Source organism: Echinops telfairi, unplaced genomic scaffold (genome assembly GCF_000313985.2).
Source record: "Echinops telfairi isolate 266 unplaced genomic scaffold, ASM31398v2 ScPeMD7_7424;HRSCAF=8462, whole genome shotgun sequence".
NCBI classification, from domain to species: Eukaryota; Metazoa; Chordata; class Mammalia; order Afrosoricida; family Tenrecidae; genus Echinops; species Echinops telfairi.
Window position 1 is genome coordinate 20,060,131 of NW_022111324.1, and position 13,350 is coordinate 20,073,480.

A 13,350-nucleotide genomic window follows, 5' to 3' on the forward strand; every position below is an offset into this window, starting at 1 on the left:
ATCCTCTGGATCGTGGCTGAAAGCAGAGAACCCCAACAAGATGTGGACTCGTGTCTTGTTGACTGTGCAATGGCATAATCAGTGTGGGGCTCATCACAACCCATGGGCATCATTTCAAATAACTGGAATTTTAAAACTGTGTGTTTATGTGGAACCTGTACATAGACCAAGAAACAGTCATTTGAACAGAACAAGGGGACACTGCATGGTTTAAAACCAGCAAAGGTGTGCGTTAGGGTGGTGTCCTTCCACCATACTTAGCCTGTATGCTGAGCAACTAATCCAGAAGGTGGACCATAGGAAGAGTAATGTGGTATCAAGATGGGAGGAATACATGTGATACAACCTTACTTGCCGAAAGTGAAAAGGACTTGAAGTGCTTACAGATTGCTTAAATGGCGCAGAGGCCTGTCTCTGATGCCCTCTGGGTTCCCTGTTGCCAGGGGGTTAGGCATGGCTTATTCTAACATTCCTCTCATGGCACTACATCTGTGCTGGGTTCAACAATTCATTGCAGTGACCACACAGAACTCACTGTTAAAGGGATTTACTAGAGAAGTTAACAGGTTACTAACCATAGTCAGGATCAGTAAACAGTAAGGATACAGTCACGTATCCATATCTGTGCCTCTTCCCAGCCAGCAGCCAAGTCTCTCCGGTCCTCAGCCCTCAGCCATGTGTTCTGTTGTCTTCTGCCTCTGGGCCAGGAACCCCTGCTGTTACTCTGTTTTGTCTTTGTCTCCTTGCCTCAGCCTTGGGTCTCAGCCTGGCTCCTTTGCTCTGTCCTGGGGTCGCAGTGCTGCAATCTCCGGTGTCGCTGGTCTGGGCTTCCACCACTTCAGACAGCGATCTCAAACGTGCTCCGTTGTGGTTCTTCTTCAGATATACCTGGCGTTTCTCTGTGTTCCCACTCCTGAAGGGCCTCTTAGAGGAGTGGCTCTGATGGAGGTGTGGTTTGTGTTTTTCACCAGACCATACTCTCAAGTAAACAAAGGGTAGTGACTTGGTTCACACTGTTTACTAAGGTAGAGACTTAATCTCACCTTAATCCTGACCATTAACAGCAGAGAATTCCCTCCAAAATGGGAATATTCCCTCCAAAATGGGAATATAGCCTCAGTCATAGAGGCTAGAATTTATAATATATCACATAAAGGATGATGGCTAGGAGGTCCAGGTGAATGGACAACATCTCAGGTGATCTAAGACTAGCTTCCATTATGAATTACAATTCAATGTGAAGAAAACCAAAGTCCTCAAAACCTAAAGACAACATCAGGATACATGGAGAAGAAAAGGTCAAGTTGTCAAGGATTTCGTTTTACTTGGATCCACAATCAATGCGCTTGGAAGCAGCAGGAATGAAGTCAAGTGACTTGACTGGAGTTGGGCAAAACTGTTTAACAAGGACCTATTTAAAGTGTTAGAGGACAGATCCCCCTGCAGGAATAAAGTGCACCTGACCCAAGCCATGCATACCAGTTGCCTCAGATGCATGCAAAATTTGGACAATGAATAAGGAAGACCAGGAACAGAATTACCGCATTTGAATTATGTTGTTAAACGAAGAATGTTAAATGTACCATGGACTGCCAGGAGAACAAACTGTGATGAGGTCCAGCCTCACGACCAGCAGGGTCCTGAGAGCAGCTGTGCGATTGAGGGAAAATTAATAGACAAAGCATGCAAGGGCTCCCCTTTCCAGAAGTCAGGACCAAGAGAGAGAGAGAGAGAGACATGTATTCTGCAACAGGCTTACATAGTCTTAGGGCATGCAGGCCCTATCAATCCCACATGTAACTAGGTGGGCAGTCTCTTAACTTTAGATGTCTCTGAGCTCATTGGGGGAGTAACCCAAGACCAGTGTTGGGGCTAGGCAGAGGGGAGTCAACTGCCCTTTGAGAGGGAGAACAATTGAACTTATTTGTTCTTAGAGATAGATAGCCTTTGGTGCACAGTGAGCAGGCACATGCTTGTAACGGGCATCTTTAAATGATTGGTATGGAGAGGGTGACTTGGCATCTTCTCTAACCCACAAATGTGAAGGCCATCATCCACCTGAATCAGCTTTCCAGACGTAGGAGTATGGAAAATGTGGCTGTATACATTCTCTTTCCGGTCCTCAGTTTCCCACAACAAACAAACTTTATCTTTATAAAGTATCTGCCTGTATTTCTAAAGAAATACAACCAGAGTGCTCTAGAGAAGTGAGGATGGCCAGTCTTCATTTTGCATATTTGGACAGTTATCAGGAGCCCAGCCCCTGGAAAAAGACATCATACTCAGAATAATAGCAGGTCAGTGAAAAGGAGGAAGATCCGTGACAACTCGGACTGATGCAGTGGCTGCATCAGTGGGCTCAAACATAATAATAACTGTGAGGCTGGCACAAGACCAGGCAGTGTTTGTTGTGTTGTGCACAGAGCTGATTTGAATCAGAGTAGACATGCCGTGCTTGACAGCAACAATCATCTAATAGATCTTTTTTTCAGTCCACTTGCGTCTTAATAGGAACTCTGGTGACTATCAGGCAAACATTGGACTACTCACCACCAGGTCATTGTTTCAAACCCCCATCTGCTCCCAGGGAGAACTGTGAGGCTATCTGCTTCCATAGAGAATTACAACCCCATATAGTTGGAAGCCATCCTATAGTGTGTCACTGTGAATTGGAATAGACTTGATGTCGGTGTTTGTGTTTGTTTTGATGTCGATCTTAAGATCGTGTTCTAAGTGCTTCATTTATGGGACTAGTTTACTTCACTTTTTCTAATTTATTGGTTTTAATTGTAATTTTCACAGTACTTCTGGAATTCAGAAATAGAGGGAGGGTTCTTAAAGGATTCCTCCCCAATTTTTTTTTTAACCGCATCACTGAAAGATGGACTCTAAGCCTTTCCCTAAATCACCAGCAGTGTTCCTTGCCCCAGGCCATTATAACTGGTAGTGCCTAAATTGGCATTTGAATCCCAGACTTCCTAACTGGGGTGCCCTGATGGTATAGTGGGCACCGGCTGGGCTGCTAACCACAGAGGCAGTAGTTGGAAATCACCTCAGGGCTTTCTACTCCCAGAGAGTTAAGCGGGGAATTCCTCCCTGTCCACTAGGGGCACTGTGACTCAGCGTTGACTCCATAGCAGTGAGTTTGGTTTGGTTTATACCGTTTCTAAAAGTGGTTTTTTATATATGATTTTATCTAATTCTTACAAAATATCTCTCATTATAATTCCTTATATATAAATTAGGAAACCAGAGTTCAGAGTAAGTAATGTACCTAGCAGAGCACAGCTGGTGTAAGTCCATTCTTTGCCTTAAGTTTTTTGTACTCGTGCCTCGTCCCGCCTTGAGGAGGTGGGTGAGGGTCAATCTTGAGCCACATTGATTGCTTTTTCTTTTAAATGTCTGCAAGATTGCCCCTCCCACTGACCAGGAATTCTCAATTAGAAATGGCAGTGGCCAAATGATGTGCTGCAGACAAAGGGGATAGAATGTGGCCCTGGCAGGTGTTGTCCGAGTGGACGGTCAGAGAGAGGCCCCCTAGAGACGAGGTTTGGAGACACCAGGCTGGAAAGGGAGCCTGTGCGGCAGGTACTTTGCTACTATCGGCCATAGGTGGGGACGGTTGTTTACTGCTCCCTTTCCGCAGAGCTCCCATCTCAGGCCCCTTCGTGAGGCGGGTTTTAGTCCGTAAGGTGAGTTCCTCACTCTACAGCCTTGAACAGTTTCTAGTGCCTGGCCCACCGAAGGTAGACTCCTGCTCCTGACAGTTGTGGCCTTCCACAGTCTGGTCCTGCAGCATTCCATTATCCCTCCTTGTAAATGTTTTTCTGGGATTTTTGTTTGTTTTTCAATGTTTTTCCCTTCTTGTGTGGATTATTTTTACTTCTACTTCTTTCCAATCCATCGGTTTGTCCTTTTGTAATATGTAAACCTACTTCTTTATTTATTGTTCGGAGCACGAATCATTTTTATTCTATTCAAGAGCTTACAAAGATACATACTTAGAATTCCACCCTCTTCCTTTAAGTCTGTGCATAGTGCACACTGCTACAGACTTGATTACAAACTCAAAGGTGGTCGCTTTGAACCCCCTCTCAGGAAATCCTTGGAAGACAGCCAAGCAGTCTTCCAACTCTGGCAGCTAGCACCAACATTCAAGTTGATAAGAATCCCAACATTTACAGATACAACTTTTTAAAAAAATTATTTTATTGGGGGCTCGTACAATTCTTATCACAGTCCATACATCCATCCATTGTGTCAAGCACATATGTACATTTGTTGCCCTCATCATTCTCAAAACATTTGCTTTCTACTTTAGCCCTTAATATCAGTTGCTCATTCAGATAGAACTTTTGTCAAAAAGGGTTTTTGTATGATTTTACATTAGAGGGCCCACTGTTGACTCCTCATGTACAATACCATAGTTCTCCATTACTTTGGCACATGGTATTACTGCTTCTCCTGTGATGCACTTTGAGCTGCCTTCATGTTTAAAAGCCAAAGGTACCCCAACTTTATTTACACACACACACACACACAGATATTAAAGTGACCTTCCATGGAGAATCTCACAGTGAGTTTTAGAATTATCTGTCTGATCACACACGGTCCAAGAACGTTCAAATAGTAAACCAAATATAATCCAATATTAAAAACTGGTCTTAAAACAGCAGGGCCAATGGTGCCTCGGCTTGCCTTTGTTCTTGCCAATATAAAACCACATCCGCATTGCAGTGGCCACCAAAGCATTTAGCAGAGCGTCCTCACTGTTTGAGGCGACCAGCCTGAGCACTGCTGGCTTTTTTTTCAGGCTCTGAAGAGCTGCAGGGATCTCAGGAGGGGTGGGAGGAACCAGCTGCACCTTGGCAAAGTGCCAACATGTGACCAATTGAGGCTTTGAATAAGTCACTTCAGCGTTTACCGCCCCCAGAGCCTTCTCCACCAGGTTACAGATAGACTGGGCCGTGGTTCTAAGAGAGAAAGCCCGTGGCCTGAAACGGCCTGTTGAGTCTAAACCTACTTAGTTCATGCTGTAGCATCTATATGATTTTTTTAAAAGCTGAATCAGCATATCAAGTTGTAGTAGTCTCTGATTTTTTTCATATTAATAAATATGCTTAGATTGGAAGCACTTTTTAGTTATCATCTCTCCTTCCTTTTCTTCCGCCCTTCCCTCTGTCTCTTCTCTTATTGATTGATCCTTTTCACTTTATATTGTTTTTTTGAAGTCAGTCCATTATCTTTTCTGTCATCTGCTTATTCATCTGTCATTTCTTCTTCCCTTGCAAACACCCATCCTTACCATGTAAGCTCCTTTCATCTCTAACAGTGGAGCAATAGGGTTGTGTTGATGGATGATGAGTAAATGTTTACATGAGGAAGCACTTCACAGAGTACCTACCAGATAGTAAGCTCTCCATGAGATTGAGCTTTCATTGTGCCACTTTGTGAGTCTCCATGCATCAAACACATGGTGGGATTCTCTGTGAGAGGTGAAGTATGTAATATTTTATACATAAAAGCAAATTACTGTTTTTCTTAAAGTGGTTTAAAATAGCTGTTAATTTTGAACTTTGAGTGAAAAAAAAGATCATTGTAATTATGGTAAACAATGCTTGGTTGAATAACTTTATGTAGTTGTTTTCCTTAAATTCTTTAATAAGATGAATTTCCAGGCCTGAGATTTTAGGCAAAACTGTATAGGCCTGTCAATTGTATATTTTAGGCAAAACTGTATAGGCCTGTCAATTGTATTTCCAAAGAAATTGTACTAGTTAATTGTATTAGACGACTAGTTTCTTTATTATAGTTGCCTGACTTTTCTAAAGTGTACTTTTTAAATGTCCTGTCTTTTGCACAGTGTTCTCCGTGGTGCTAGAGTTAACTATTTTAGAAACGAGCACATCACGGGTACTATGAATATGACATGAGATTAAATTAGTGAGGAATTTGTTGCTTTAGTTTTAATCGTCCCATGTTCATTTACAGAACGGGTATTGGCTTTGTAGTGGGAAAGCCACAGCCTGCACAGGGGTGTGAAGCTAGGAGACTGAATGCTTGTGCCTACATTCCCATCATATACATGTGTGGCCTTCAACAAGGAACTGCGTTTGCACATTTCAGATTTCCTCCTTCATCAGTTGGTTAAAGTGAAGGCCAGGGACTCTTCCCTTGTTCTTACCTAGATTGGCCTTATACTTGATACTCAGCAAATAAATACTTGATAATAAACATCCTTGTGTCCTGTTTTAAACGTGTGTCATTATCTCCCTCCTTCTCTCCTTTCCAATCTTGGGAATGACACACAAACTTAAACTATCCCGCTTATTGTGCGGGCCTTTTTTCATTCAGCTGCCTCCTTGATACAGCGGTAGCTGTCCTTTGTTTGCCCTGAAGCTTTTGTTAAAACGTGCCCTGTTTGGGGATGCAAACCCCAAAGAGAGAGGGGCTTGGGGCTTCCTGTAGAACTTGAGAAGAGAATAATGGAAAAGAATTGAAGAGAGCTGTGTGGTGTAGATAGTCATTAGGAGTGATAGTGTGATTTACAGCACCAGGATATTAAAGCATACGTTTGTACCGTGTAGTATGAGCCGGTTACGCCCTGAGGCACACATTGAAAGGCTCTGTGCGGGTGTATGCATTGTTTTTGTAGAAGGTGTGCGTCTTGGTTGTGCTTCCAGTGCATTTCTAAATCACCGTGGATAAGATTATCATTAAGGTATGCTATGCCTTTTTGTCTTTTAAACACACTGGATTTTTAATAGAACTTTAATTTTCATGGGATATTTGAATGGCAATTTAATTCAAAGTAGGCAGAGAAAGATTCCATACTGCTGTATTTACAACTCTGACAATGTTATCAGTAAATAACAGTCATAAAATTTAGTTGGTAATGGTAGGTTAAGGATACAATTCCTTTAAGAATTAAATTAAATTTTAGCACTAGAGGGCACTCTTGATTTATGAATTCATGTCAGAATGAATGGGCATAGAAGGTAGAGTGAGATGAAATTATTTGAAACATCTCATTGCAAACTTTAGTATTTCCCTCAGAGAAAATTGGGATTATAAAATGGTTTTATATACCTGTATAAGTACAAGTTGATCCTTGTAGGGACTTAAGGCTATTACAACCTATAGATTGAAAGACACAAAGTAGGTACAAATTAAAATTTCACATTGACTTTCTGAATGGGTCCTAAATTGTTTTAAAGAACTATCACTTTGTGTGTGTGTGTGTGTGTGTGTATAAATTCTAGCAACAATGTTTTGCTCTTACTCGATTAGAATGTAAAGAAATGAAAGTAAGTAAATGTATATTGTAACTGAAGTCTATCATTTTTAAGAGTTTGAAAGCAAAAAATTAAAAATTGTAGGCATTCTGACTCAATGCGTTTTCATGTAGGATATGATTGTTTCAGAGGGGGTTACCAATATGTGCTGACCAGAAGTTTATTTCTAAAATTTTCATCTTTCTTGAAGAGACTCCATTGGATAAACTTTGTAGGTCAAGCGTTCCTCCGTCCTGAAGGGTCACTAGAAGTTGGCATTGCTCAGTGGCCCTGAGTGATTTGAGATGAGCTAACAGATAGTGGACAAAAGTCTAGGTAACAAATAGCACATGCACTAGGAGCTTTGGTGGCATAGTTGTCATGAGTTGGGCTCTGATCCAGAAGGTCGTGGGTTCCAAACACATGGAAGACCCATTCAGAAAGTCAATGTGAAATTTTAATTTGTACCTACTTTGTGTCTTTCAATCTATAGCCTCTCCGAGGGAGTAAGATTGGACTCAGACTCTTACTTCTGTCGAGTGTTGCAGTCTCAGAAACGCACAGGAGTAGTTCCACCCTGTCCTCTAACGTTGCCGTGCGTCGGCATCGATTCTGTGGCAGGGAGTTGTTGTTTCCTTCACTGTGTCAGTACTGCTTTCGTTTTGTCTATATTAGCTCACTCCTCTTCACCATCACTGTTCCCAAGTGTTGGTACTTGTCAGCTCTGTGTTGTAGATGGGAAGGTAAGCACAGAAAAGTTAAGCTGGGTTCAGCCTTGGCAGTGCTGTCCCAGAGTCTGTGTTTAAAATCACTATCCTGTATGTTTCTCTGGGGAGAAGAAACTTTTATCAAGAGAATTATTGACCGTGTTTGGGATTCCTTTTTTAAGTGGGTTATGAGTTGAGCTGCTAACCTCAAGGTCAGTAGTTCGAAACTACCAGCTGCTCTGCAGAGAAGGCTTTCTTCTGTAGAGTCACAGCCCCTGGTCTGACCTCCCCTACACCGGAGTGCAACAGAGGAGAAAGGGGAGCAAAACAACGAAGTCCCCGAGGAATCCCAAAAATAGACTAAGGACTCAGAGGGCAGGGCTTAGCAACTCATCAGACTCAATCAGAAAACACACATAAGGATAAGCAGACAGACCTGGAACTATTTAGAGTGGTTCCCCGCCCGCCCTTTTTCCCTTATTTTTCTTTTTTCAAAAAAATGTCTGTTTGTATAAGATAGGTAAGATAAACAATCCCAAGGAAAAAACAATGGGACTAATGGTTAGGGTGGTGGTGGTGGTGGGGAACAGGAGAGTGGGAAGGTGGGGGAGAGGGAAGAGGGAGCCAACAAACCCATGGACAAGGGAACAAGGAGAGATTTAAAATCAATGGTGAGGAGGGTGTAGAATACCTGATGGGGTTTGATCAGTGCAAGGAATTACTGAGAGCCCAATGAAGGTCGAACATGATAGTTGGACAGTAGGAAAGTAAAAGGAAATAGTGGAAAGAACTAGGAGGCAAAAGACATTTATATATGTGTGTGTATGTATGTATGTATAACGATAGGGATACAGATCTATGTACATATGTGAAGTATCAAGGTAGCAGACAGACATTGGGCCTCTACTCAGGTCCTCCCTCAATTAAAGAAAACTTTTATTCTAATAACTTGGCATTCTGTGATGCTCACCTGCCCAAAAAGATTGCTGAAGTAAAAATGGGCACATAAGCAAATGTGGTAAAGAAAGCTGATGGTGCCCGTCTGTTAAACGAGCCGCCATCTAGTAGGGAAGCAACAAAGCCCACATGGAAGAAGCACACCAGCTTGTGTGATCACAAGGTATGCATCCATGGGATCAGTTATCAGGCATCAGAAGACCCAAAACAAACAATCATATTGATGTGAACAAGGGGGTTTGGAGTAGACCCAAAATCTCATCTGTAGACATTTGGACATCCCCTCACAGAAGGGGCACAAGGAAGGGACTAGCCAGCCAGGGTACAGTATAACACCGATGAAACAACATTCCTTTAGTTCTTTAATGTGTTCTAACCCCCACTACCATGACCCCAGTTCTACCTTACAAGTCTGGCTAGACCAGAGCATGTACACTGGTATAGATAAGAGCTGGAAACACATGGAATCCAGGACAGATAAACCCCTCAAGAACCATCATGGGAGTATCGATATCATGAGAGTAGGGGAAAGGTGGGGGGAGAAAGGGAGACTCGATCGCAATGATTGATGTTAATCCCCCCCCCTCACCCCAAGGGGATGAACACAGGAATATGGGTGAAGGGAGACCGTGAAGGTATGAAAATAATAATAGTTTATAATTTATCAAGGGTTCATGAGGGTGGAAGAGGGAGGGCAAAAAGGGTTCAAGTAGAAAGAAAATGTTTTGAAAATGATGATGTCAACATATGTACAAATGTGCTTGGTAACAGTTGATGTATGGATTGTTATAAGAGCTATAAGAGCCCCCAATAAAATGATTCATTAAAAAAAAAGGTTGTAGCCACAGAGAAGGGCAGTTCCACCTGTCCTATGAAGCCCCTTCAAGTCGGAATAGACTTGGTAACAGTGAGATGGCTTATTTAAAGCACCTAATTGGTAGGCAGCTGTCAGGATCTACTTAATGGCAGTGAGTTTTTGAGTTTGAGTATTATAGGAAACACGTCGGACAGGGAAAGATATGACAAAATAATAATTTATAAATTATCGAGGGCTCATGAGAGACGGGGTAGTGGGGAGGGAGGGGAAAAATGAGGACCTAATGCCGGGGGCTTAAGTGGAGAGGAAATGTTTTGAGAATGATGAGGGCAATGAATGTACAAATGTGCTTTACACAATTGATGTATGTATGAATTATGATAAGAGTTGTATGAGCCCCTAATAAAATGATTAAAAAAAAACACATCATAGAAATTAAATTTGGGAGGGCACCTTAAAATCACTCCTGTCAAGTTTTACAAAGAGGAAGAGTTATCCTTAGAGAGGTGAAGCTCCCTAGGAAAACTTTAGACAACGCACTTTAGTGTCGTAAATCAGGCAGTTGGGAGAGAGTGATTGGATTGGGACCAAAGTGGAAAGAAGCATTGGGTTGTTAGACTAGTGGACAAGAGTTTCAGATGGCCTGGCTTTTATTCTTGGCTTCCCCCTTACAGCCGGTGTCCTCAGAAACCGTGTGTGTTTGTGCTATATGGGCATTATATATCTTCCCTAATTGCTATTGGAAGTTGTGAAAATCAATATGATGGATATAAAACATTCAAAAAAACTTTTAAAACCCTAGACAGATAAATGTACCCACTTATGTTTATGCTTTATTCCATAGTATTTTCTAAGTTTTTGTGTTATCTTGGTAGATGGGACTTCTAAAAATTACTGTAGCTGATACTACTTTGCCATGTCTTTTACATTACTCCCCTTTTAAATGCTCTGAAAAAAATATAATTAAAATATAATAAGTGAAAAAAGTGTGCTTTTGCTTTGCTGATGAAAAAAAATAAGCAGTAACACGTATTGAGGGCTGCCCCTTTGATGCTGCTGGCCATTTGAAAATATATCCAGGCTTGTCTTCAATCTGAATTGAGTGGTATAACTAAAATGAAAAACAGAGGTTGGTAGAATTTGGAAGTAGTTAATACCCTGCATGGTTTGGTAGGCCTGGAGCTTAAATGTCCAGTAAGACACATTAAAATTGTGTCCCTTCTTGCAGGAATAATGTATCTGTGGCCTTGGACGTGAAGTGGCTGCTCTCGTTGCTGTTAACATAAGGTCAGGGACTGATGTGGGAAGCATGGACCTAATGAACGGACAAGCAAGCAATGTGAATATTGCAGCTACCACTTCTGAGGTAAGGCTTTTAACACACTTCATTATAAACACTCTTAACTGGCTTTCTAATCTTTCAAAGATGATGGCTGATTGCAGACTGAAATCAGAACTTGAAATAAACAGCTACAAAGAAAGTTGAACTTGTAAAACAAAGCCCTTTGTCATTCATGTGTTCCCTGCATCTTAGCAACCTCAGTCCTTATCCCTGGGTCTTCAGTTACCTCTCTGTGATATAGCCAGCCTCATTCGGAGGGTTGGAAGGAAACAGTTTCAACTGGACTGATTCAGAAAGTAGTCAGCTATACAGAAAGATGGTGAGTGAATTTTAGATCAAGGCCTCCATTTAAAAGCTATTACATCATTGTGCTCATGTTACCTGAGAAGGCATTTAAGAAAAACCCTTTCTTGGGTTTACTTTTAAAGGAAAATTAAGATTTCTTCCACATGAGCCTTAAAGGTAAAAGTATAAATGAGGCAGAGAAAGATCCTTAAAAAAAAAAATCAGCAAATTTTTGGCACTATCCACATCCCTACATTCCAAGCTATTGTTATAAATCTAATACACAGATGATTTTATTTTTGTATGGATAGTATTAGAGTTACATAAATGACAATATGATAATCATAGATGAAAAAATGAGTTTTATCTAGAATCTATTTGCTTAGTAATGTGATATATCCCCACAGATTTAACATTTTAAACTAATTACAAATTTTTTTTTTTTCATTAGAGTCATTGTTCATTGAAATCATTGTATTTGGGAATTGTTCATTCTAAAGCTCAGTGATCTACAGGATCGCCTGATCGCCATTTTCTTGACGCTATATCCCCTGCCTCTGAAGCCTGCTAGGGTTGTAGCTTGTATTTATTTGGCAGACCCTGGGACCCTGGAGGCTTAGTGGGTTACATGTTGGGCCGCTAATCACAAGGGCAAACGTTTGAAACCACTAGCTGCTCCCTTAAAGAGTTACAGCCTCGGAAACCCACGGGACCGTTTGCTCTGCCCTACAGGGTCGCTCTGAGTGGAAGGGACTCGGCAGTGAGTGGCAAGGGAATGAAGGAAGCGCTTTTTCCTCTTTGTGCCGTGCTAACAGTAGTGGCACAGTCTGTTTGTATAGCCGTGTCTGTGCTTCATTCAGGTCTAATTTGATCTATCTGGATTCACCTATTTCACTCAACTCTTTTGCTGCCATGAGTGGATTGTGGTCTTAGGGATAGGCACTGAAAGGGAATGATCCTGTGGAGAGAGGAACTAACTTTATCCAAAAAACTTGGTCATGTCCTTTTAGAGCCTTCCTAATGCCGCGACCCTTTAATATAGTTCTTCATGTGGTGGTGACCCCCCAACGAAAACAGTATTTTCATCGGTACTTCATAACTGTAATTTTGCTACTGTGATGAATTGGGTGTGAAAGGGTCGTTCAACTCCCAAAAGGGTTGTGACCCACAGGTTGAAAACCGCTGTTCTAGAGTGTTGTCAAACTTAGCGAGTGGTTAGAGCCAGCAGGTCGGAAGCAAAGATAATCTGGGGACTTTCAAGCTGTGGTTGGCATCTGAGGGCTTGAGCAGGTGTGCTGTTTGGAGCACTGTACCCTTAGATCGGTAAAATCTGACCGAGCTCCTGGTGCTTAGGTTCAGAGCAGTGTTGCCCAAAGTCGCCTTTACTGTTCCTGGGGGGTCACTGGAATCATCTGTAAAATGATACCTGTAAAACCAGATACCTGCACTTTATTTTGGGTTCTGGGCTGTTGTAGAGGGGTTTTTAATTACCAGGAGGATGCTGAGTAATTTTTTCCTGAAAAGGAGATAGAAGGCCAAGTAAGTTTGGGAACTGGTGGTTCAGAGGAAGACATGCTATATGAGGAGGCTCTTTTAAAAATGTGGGAAAAGTCCATTATCTTTTGATTTTATTTCTCACGAGGCTTTGAAGCTCTCTCCTATGTGTGGTGGAATTGGAACTGAATTGCTTTTAATCAGTTGGTGTGTGAAATGGAATAAATTGATTCTCTGACACATATTTTGTTGTCAGAGAAGTGTGATTTGATGTTCTTACAGATAGCTTCTTGGCTGTTTTTGAGTCTGAGGTTAGAGGTATTCCAATCAACACTTTGCTGGAGAATTAATTACAGCAACTATGGAATTCTGGTGTTGCACTACACATACTTTTACAACCTTAAGTTCGATTTGCGTACTTTTGGGGGATAAATATTGATTTATCAATGTAGCTACTTCAGTGTCTTCCATCTT